Source organism: Chiloscyllium plagiosum, unplaced genomic scaffold, assembly GCF_037043375.1.
Source record: "Chiloscyllium plagiosum isolate Xiang-an unplaced genomic scaffold, Cpla_swu_hap1 HiC_scaffold_32, whole genome shotgun sequence".
NCBI lineage: Eukaryota > Metazoa > Chordata > Chondrichthyes > Orectolobiformes > Hemiscylliidae > Chiloscyllium > Chiloscyllium plagiosum.
This window is the reverse complement of record NW_028270170.1, coordinates 13,704,955-13,714,508: the sequence shown is the minus strand read 5'-3', so window position 1 is coordinate 13,714,508 and position 9,554 is coordinate 13,704,955. Positions and strand designations below refer to the sequence as shown.

Here is a 9,554-nt window from a genome sequence, read left to right as displayed (position 1 = left end):
ACTTTATCCAACTGTATGGCTCTGGCAAGAGCTGTGTTTTAGTTCCAGCCTATGGGGTCTCCAGGATGACAGATATTAGGACCCAGCAGAGCTAGATCTGGCTGAATGGATCATTGAGTACTAGGACCTAGCAGTGCAATCCCCTGCAGGTGGGAGGCAGAACGGGGACTAGAACCCAGCACTTCTTGCTACAAAAAGTGCGTTGGAGCAGGGCGCCAGGACCCAACTGAGCTAACTTCAGGAGAATGTTCACTAGGATATAGCAGTGCTGGCTCCTGTAGGCTGGCAGTCACCAGGACCCAGTATTGCCAGCTTGGGCTGGTGTGGGGTGGCATAAGGATGCACTGGTGCAAGATCTGGCAGACATTCGGACTCAGTAGTGTCTGCTCTGGTGGGCACTAGACCCAGCGGTATCCGCTCTGGTGGGCACAAGGACCCAGCTGTGCCTGCTCTAACTGGCACTAGGACCCAGCGGTATTTGCTCCGGTAAGCACTAGCACCCATGGTGCCAGCTTCTGCAGGTGGCCCTAGGACCCAGTGGTGTTCGCTCCAGTGGGCAAGAGGGCCCAGCTGTGCCTGCTCTGGTGGGCTCTAGGACCCAGCAGTACCAGCTCCTGCAGGCAGACACTAGGACCCAGCGGAACCAGATCGTTTGGGTGGGCACTAGGACCTGGTGGTGCCACCTCCAGGCAGGCACTAGGACCTGGCGATGCTACCTCTGGGCAGGCACTAGGACCCGGCGTTACCAGCCGCTGCAGGTGGGCACTAGGACCCAGCGGTGCCAGCTCCTGCTGGCGGGCACTAGGACCCGACGGTGCCAGCTCCTGCGGACAGGCACTAGGACCTGGCGGTGCCAGCTCCTGCTGGCAGGCACTAGGACCCGGCAGTGCCAGCTCCTGCAGGCGGGCACTAGGACCCAGCATTATCAGCCGCTGCAGGTGGGCACAAGGACCCGGCGTAACCAGCCGCTGCAGGCAGGCACTAGGACCCAGCGGTGCCAGCTCCTGCTGGCGGGCACTAGGACCAACGGTGCCAGCTCCTGCAGGCGGGCACTAGGACCCGGCGGTACCAGCCGCTGCAGGTGGGCACTAGGACCCGGCAGTGCCAGCTCCTGCGGGCGGGCACTAGGACCCGGCAGTGCCAGCTCCTGCAGGTGGGCACAAGGACCCAGCAGTGCCAGCTCCTGCAGGTGGGCACTAGGACCCGGCAGTGCCAGCTCCTGCAGGTGGGCACAAGGACCCGGCAGTGCCAGCTCCTGCAGGTGGGCACTAGGACCCGGCGGTACCAGCCACTGCAGGCAGGCACTAGGACCCGGCGGTGCCAGCTCCTGCTGGCGGGCACTAGGACCCGGCGGTGCCAGCTCCTGCGGGCGGGCACTAGGACCCGGCAGTACCAGCTCCTGCGGGCGGGCACTAGGACCCGATGGTGCCAGCTCCTGCTGGCGGGCACTAGGACCCGGCGGTACCAGCTCCTGCGGGCGGGCACTAGGACCCGGCAGTGCCAGCTCCTGCTGGCGGGCACTAGGACCCGATGGTGCCAGCTCCTGCTGGCAGGCACTAGGACCCGGCAGTACCAGCTCCTGCGGGCGGGCACTAGGACCCGGCGGTGCCAGCTCCTGCGGGCGGGCACTAGGACCCGGCGGTGCCAGCTCCTGCGGGCGGGCACTAGGACCCGGCGGTGCCAGCTCCTGCGGGCGGGCACTAGGACCCGGCAGTGCCAGCTCCTGCAGGTGGGCACTAGGACCCGGTGGTACCAGCCACTGCAGGCAGGCACTAGGACCCGGCGGTGCCAGCTCCTGCTGGCGGGCACTAGGACCCGGCGGTGCCAGCTCCTGCTGGCGGGCACTAGGACCCGGCAGTACCAGCTCCTGCGGGCGGGCACTAGGACCCGGCGGTGCCAGTTCCTGCGGGCGGGCGGTCGGTCGGTCCCGGGTTGTCCTGAAGCGTCTCTGAGGAGCCTCCGGATCCGACTCGCAGGCGCCTCCCGGCCGCAGACAGTGAGTGTGTGAGAGCTGGGGCCGGGGCTCGCTGACAGACACGGGGCGGGGGAGCGGTGCTCGGTGACGGCGCTGGGGAGCCGGGCTGCCGGGGTTCCCCTCTCAACTTTCCCGTGAGCGGGGCATCCTCGGGCCGGGCAGCCCAGCCGGCACTCACCGAGAGGCGGGGAAGAGGCAAATCGAGAGGCGGGGCTGCAGGGAGTCCCAGGCGGGGCCTAGGAGTTGTCAGGGAGGAATTTAAATCCTGCCTCTGAAAGTTTACCAAAGGCAGCAGCATCTTCCCCAGAAACTGCCTCAGTGCCTCTGCAGGAGGAAGGTCTCCTTTTTTAAAAGTTAATTTGGGTTTATCAGCAATTAGCTGTGGACTTGAATCTCCCAGTGGGTTTTATTTTCGTGTTTTATATTTTAATTGCAAAAATATTGACTTTCACAATCATCTTATTGAAAATGTTTGTACTTTAAGACAAAAACAAGGCGTCTAACACATGAGGTAGTTTCATTTAACTTGTCAGTTTCTTTTGAGGTGAGTTGTTGCAAAGTGTGTTTTATTTTGCACTTTCTTCCAAAATATTTGCCTGGTTAATTGTGAAAGTCTGTCTGTTGCCATTATTTTGCATCTTTTTCTCTTCTCCCTCCTTTTTAAGTTCCTTTCTTTGAAGGTTTTAGGCTCAGCACCCCCTGCCCAGGATTTTGACAGCGAAATCTAAGCTGGCTGTCCCATTGCAGTGCTGAGGGAGTGCTGCAATGTCACAGGTGCCATCATTTGCTTTCCTGTCAGCCCCTTCGGTTAGGCTTAAAATATTCTCCCCGCAGTCTGAGGATGGTCAATATCTATCCTTCAATCACCATTGTTTTTAAAAAAAAAACGATGATCTGGCTACAATAGCATTGCTGTTTGTGGGATCTTGCTATGCACAAGTTGGCTGCCACTTTTGCTATGCTGGGGCCAACAACTGCACTTCATCGGTTATAAAATCTTTTCCGGATATCCTGTGGTCATGCAAATTTCTCCAATAAAAGGTGAAACTGCAGTGCCCCTCTCATGTAAACTTGCTTAATATTGAGGTGTGTATCCCTCAAAACCAACTCCACCTGACAGCACCTATTGTTTGTACACCTGACACCAGACTCCTGAAGCAACTGCTCCATTTGGAATCAGTCGTGACAGGACACTCTACAAAAGAAGGCAATGAGCACATTGAGAGATTTCATCAGTGACATGTGGAGTTGAAGTCCAGGTTTTGGAGGAAGCATACAAATCTCGGGGGAAAAAAACTCTTCTACCTGACTTTTCAAGTACTACTAACTCCACCTGTGCCAGAATCTGCAGATGGCATTTTGGATTCATCAGCCATCTCTGATCCCATCAAACCAGAGTGGAAATAAATCGTCCTGAGAGACTGCCCATGAAGCGAAGAATTCAGTGGTAGCCTAGCTTTGCTTCCCCTGAAGCTTAAAAATATCACAACACCAGGTTATAATCCATCACGTTGTATGATTTTTTAACTTTGTCCACCCTAGTCCAACACCAGCTCCTCCAAATCATGGATACCATCCCCTGAAGGTAGTCAGCACTTTACTGTGATCTGATCTGGCTGCACTGATTGCAGTCATTAATGCCTGGTTGAAGTTTTTTTTAACCCCGTGTTTTTGGGCAGTGAGAGTTAGTACCTTAAGTGGCATCTGGATTGTCACTGATTGTGTTTTCACCCGATGTTCAAAGGCACACTCTCCAATGTAGGCTCACAGACTAACAAACAAAAACCTTGCAGATCAGATCATGTTTACCAGCCTGGTTCTTTACTGAGTGTTTATTTGCTGTGTGAAAATTGGGTCGCAGAACTAAAACTTGCAGGTTTAATCACTGGCTTCTGCTAAAACAGGTTGATGGTGAGTTATCATAGTTGACCTCAACCCCTTGGACAAGGGTTGGGAAGAATATGAAGTCCCGTCCTGGCTCCTGATGAAAGAACTTGTAGGTTGGATGGTTTATATTGAGTGCGATGCCCTCTATGTTCAAATAGTAGGTCGGGGATCACTGTTTTGTGCTGGTGTGTTAAAGGGCTACTCAGCCGAGACACCAAATGCGACTGGTATCATGTACTTGTACTTCTGCCTTCCAAAGGTTAATACCTTCAGAAGGGATCAGGATTGGAGATATTTCTAAATGCACATTATGAATCTATTATAAATAAGATAATATCATTCACATACTTGAGTGATTTCAAGTTTACGATCTCATTGTGAGGTTGGCATAATTTATTGTAAACTGCACAACATTGTTGCATTTTCTAACATCATCTGAGCCCCACTGAGTTTGGTGTTTTGTGATCAGCGCAGGATCTGTATGATTCTCTGCATGAACTATACTGATGATAGAATTTCTTGGAGGTGAAGTTATGTTTTCAAGTCAATTATTAGCAATGACATTTATTGTTGTCTTGAGCATCATTGAACATCCTTGTGTATCATTCGTTTGGATGTGTACAGAAGCGTAATTAGCAGAAAAAGTTAACCTTAAAGTTATGAGATGTTTCATATCAGAACCTCTTGTGTTTAAAGGTCTGTTAAGTAACCTGGTTAATGTTTCTCCTTTCAAATTACTATCTTGTATCTTATGTGATAGCAAGCTGAATAGTTATCTCCAGAATAATCATTGCACTTTTTAGCAAAAAGTTCTGTAACGATATAATGTTTTTGGTTAAATAAACCTTATCAATTTTTAAATATATGTTCTGTTTATGCTGTAATCTCTGAGATAGGATTGTGCCTTTATAAAGACTTCGAGGAGAAAGTGAGGATTGCAGATGCTAGAGATCAGAGCTGAAAATGTGTTGCTGGAAAAGCGCAGCATGTCAGGCAGCATCCAAGGAACAGGAGAATCAACGTTTCGGTCATAAGCCCTTCGTCAGGAATCAGGCTTATGCCCGAAATGTCGATTCTCCTGTTCCTTGGATGCTGCCTGACCTGCTGCGCTTTTCCAGCAACACATTTTCAGCCCTTTATAAAGGCTCCCAAGTTTTTATTATCTTGGTTTAATCATAAATATTTTATAAATACATTATATTTTTAAGAGTACACAGTTAGAAAAAGAACATGAGGAGAAAGTGAGGACTGCAGATGCTAGAGATCAGAGCTGAAAATGTGTTGCTGGAAAAGCGCAGCAGGTCAGGCAGCATCCAGGGAACAGGAGAATCGACGTTTCGGGGCATAAGCCCTTGAAGAAGGGCTTATGCCCGAAACGTCGATTCTCCTGTTTCCTGGATGCTGCCTGACCTGCTGCGCTTTTCCAGCAACACATTTTCAGCTAGAAAAAGAACATGCCATATAGGCTTTTGCAAAGTTGTATTCTTCACAGTTTTTATATCTTAGATTGCCCTGGTGGTTCAGTATAATATTTGGTGTTATACTGAACCACAAAGGTCATGTATTTTTAGTGGTACCCTGGCAATTTTTTGGCTTTTGCCAAGATGATAACTGTGACGTTGTGGTCAAGGCTGATCTCCTCAGTGAGGGAAGGCTGCATTGTTGCTGGGGTTGCCTTTCAGGGATATTAAACTGTGGCTCCATCAGTTGGATATTGAAAAATCCCTCAATGTTTCAAAGCTATGCCAGGAAGTTTCTTCAGTGCCCTTGCCAACATTGTGTTTTTTGAGGATCGATGCAGATTATTTGATTACTTATCTGGGTGCTGTCTGTGGGATGTTGCTGGCATAAATTAGCTACAGCATTTGCCTATAAAGTAATAGTGACTACATGTCAAAGGTGATTGATTGGCTTCAATGTTCTTTGGGGCTTTCCAAGAATGTGAAAGGAGCTAGATAAATGCAACATTTCTTCTCCTCTCTGACCACTATCAAAGAAAGATTTTGGGTCAAGGTTCTTCGATTACTAAGTTGACAATGTTGAACAAGAACAGGATGTTTTTTGTGATTGAACTGCCCACTGCTCCTCACTGTCTAAAAGAACCTGTGAAAAATGGCTTTTTCAGTGAGATACTAGAGAGCTGCCAGTTGCTCTGAAACTGTGCTGTTGCACAAATTATTATCCTCAGGAATGCACCAGAGAGGTTGCTGGATTTTAATTAGGTACAATTTTAAATGAATTGAAAACCCCATGGATGGTGTACATTTTGGTAAATGTAGATTTTGTGAGTCCCTCCCATTTTACCATGTTTACAATGCGCCTGTTCATTACAGTTTGGGTGAAGTTGCATAATTTAGGTGAACAAAATGTCAATAAAAATTAATCTGACAAAATGTTAATAAATTATCACACCATCTATATGAAATTGCAAAAAATTAACCATTTAAAGAATTACGCTAACTTTTAAAAAGCGTTCTGGACGTTGCATAGCAAGTACTGTAAATGATATCAGAGAGTGATTACAGGACAGTAATCTCATCAAGGGGTTCAGATAACATTGGAAACAGCAAAGCTTAATGATTATATAACTGCTTTGAAATCGCTTTTGTATATCCATTGTTACTTAGAGCATTGTTCCATTTGGTTAGATGGGATTTTGAAAAGGGTGGATCCTGACCAGGCAACAATTACAGTTCAACAGAAATAAAATTCTGTCCTTCCCAACCTTTTCAACATTTCAGATCAGTGTGAATGTAATCCTGTTCATTATAGCCATTTCAACATAATTTAAGGTGTGATTAGTAGTTAGGTCTCATATAGTTGTATGTTGTTTTTTTGAAATATCTGTTTATTATTGACTGCTACAGCGTTAGAAAATAGTGCATATTAGTGTTCCATTACCTCCAGTATGGATGTACTTCCTCATTTCTTATTTAATGGTACTTTCAATTTGTAGTTTATGTCTTCCACAAAGCATTGCAGGCTTGTTGAGCAACCTGGGAACATATATGGGCTTATATGATCAACTACAAATGTGTTGTTCAAAATAGCAAATTAAAGTCACAACGCAGTAATCATTGTGATACTTTATTACTACTTCTACAATCTTTGACATGGAGTCCGTGGGGAATTGATATTAATTATTGTGCATGTTATCAAATTGAGGTTTTTTTTTAAACTTGCCATCTCCTTCTCATTGTTTCTGGACTTTGCTCTGCTGCAGTTGGCTTTTTCATTTGTCTACATTAACCATTGAATATAATTCACAAAGGAACTTTGTTAGCTGTGAAGCTGTAAAAGATGTTACATGTGTATTTAAGTGTGTGATTCAGCTGTTGCTATCTACGATGGGTGATGAATATATAGCTGGAAAATAATATAATCGTAACCAGGTTTGACAAATTTCAAATCGGAAACTATTAAACAAAAATTAATTTTTAAAATTTTTGTATTCTAAATTGTCATCTCACTGTGAAGAATTCCTCTAATGCAATATGCCAATCTGCCCGGTTTGCTTCCCATCTAGTTAATGACATTAATAAAATTGCATTCTTAGAAGTTGCCTGTTTCAAAACTATGTGCACCTGAGATTTTGGTAAACAGTTAATTGTGAAAGAAAATAGAAAATTTTGCATTCCCAAGTTGCTTAGCTCTGACTTTGATTTTGAGCAATTAGGAATGTTGGTTATAGGTTATACAAGTCTTTTCTGTACTTTGCTTTTGTGTGAATGAAAGAAGGACCCCAATCTGTATCCTTCGTTCTGCCTTTTAAATTTAAAGCCTTTTTCTCAACCAGTTCCCATACCTACACTGCACACCAAACCATAGCCTCCCCAACTAATTCTGGGGTAACTTTGCTACTTGATGAAGGAGCAGTGCTTCGAAAGCTAGTACTTCCAAATAAACCTATTGGAATATAACCTGGTGTTGTGTGATTTTTAACTTTTGTCCACCCCAGTCCAACACCGGCACCTCCACATCATTGCTTCAATGAGTCATTCCTAATGTGTCAGCACACATTCTGAATGTGACTTCCTTGAATGTGTACTCATCACAGAAAACTGATACAGTCTAGACCACCACCCCACTTGGGTCAGTGGTGGTGCAGTTTCCAGGAAGGATCTGTAATTTGTTTGAATAGAATTCTCATTGACATAACCAAAGGGGCAGAGAGGTCGATTGTTATATTCCTCCTGCTTCCTATGGTTACACAGGCAAATGCTGCAAAGCCTAGGCATTGAACATGAGACTTTCTGGTCTGCCTCAGCTGGGCTTTTTCCTCACTCACCAACTTCCTGGTTTGATTATTGACTGAAGTGTTGACTGATTTTAAAATATGCTCAGTTACTGCAGACAGCTAGTTTTTTTAATTTAAGGGTTAAAACAAGGGCTGAAGGAATACATTTGTTGCGGGAGCTCTGTCAACAGTTCTGTATGTGAACCACATAACACTGCTCAGATAACCTTTGCTGTGGTGTTAGAATCTCTGGATTCTACATCAGTCAGCAAATAGCTCTTTAAATAACTTTAGTAAAATAACATGCAGTTCGTTTTGAGATACTTTGGTTCCTGAAACTGTTAACTCTAAACACAGTGAAGCAATGTGTTTACTACCAAACTACCAAATTCAAAGTTAGTAGTTCTCTCAGTTTTGGGCTCATTTTCACCTCGGGGATAGTGGGTTCAAGCTTACTCCAAGAAGTGGAGCATAAAATCTTGGCTGGCATTCCAACAGAATTCGGAGAGGGTGGTGCATGGTGTGAGAGGCTGGCTTTTTGACAAGGTGTTAAATCACGCATAGGAGTTGGCAAAGTTAAAAATCACAAAACACCAGGTTATAGTCCACCAGGTTTAATTGGAAGCATACTAGCTTTCGGCGCGCTGTTCCTTCATCAGGTGTTTGTGGAGGGCTCAATTGCAAGACACAGAATTTATAGCAAAAGTTTACAGTGTGATGTAACTGAAATTATACATTGAAAAATACCTTGATTGTTTGTTGAGTCTTTCATCTGTTTGAATACCATGATAGTTTCACTTCTTTCATGTGTAAATCACAAAACGTTTTTTTAAAAGTTGCATTCTCAGGTTGACTGTAACAATTGGTGCTGGAAATGTGTTGCTGGAAAAGCGCAGCAGGTCAGGCAGCATCCAGGGAACAGGAGAATCGACGTTTCGGGCCTGAAGAAGGGCTTATGCCCGAAACGTCGATTCTCCTGTTCCCTGGATGCTGCCTGACCTGCTGCGCTTTTCCAGCAACACATTTCCAGCTCTGATCTCCAGCATCTGCAGACCTCACTTTCTCCTGTAACAATTGGTGTTAGCTAGACAATATGTTGAAGAGAGGACCTTTGTTTAGTTATTTCCCTGTTGTCTGGCACACCAGCCGGAAACTATTTGTAGCTAACCAGCTAACACAGTGGCAGATCACTCACTACAGTACAATGTTTAAACCTTGGGATCTTTCTGATAAGTTGGGCTTGTTCGCCATGCTGAGTACTTCATTTATCCATTCAGTCACAATTCTGAGTTTTTAATCTCTGTCGTGCCTTATGCTTAAATGCATGGTGTTCAAATGTATTTCTGGGAATATAAATTCTAAAAATCTGATCACATTTTACAATCTAAGAGTGAGTATCATTGACAGATGAAACTCGGATGGGTTTGTGCTGTGGACTTGTATCATTAAAGAAGT

General features: G+C 45.6%; 1 protein-coding gene across 2 annotated transcripts in view; it reads left to right on the top strand.

The window, feature by feature from the left end:
- The first annotated feature begins 1,864 nt into the window (after positions 1-1,864).
- raraa (retinoic acid receptor, alpha a) overlaps positions 1,865-9,554 on the top strand; it is a 583,661-nt gene continuing 575,971 nt past the window's right edge. For both annotated transcript variants that reach the window (XM_087977802.1, XM_087977800.1), the window contains exon 1: positions 1,865-1,996. The gene's annotated coding sequence lies outside the window, so the exon portion shown is untranslated. The remainder of the gene's footprint in view (positions 1,997-9,554) is intronic.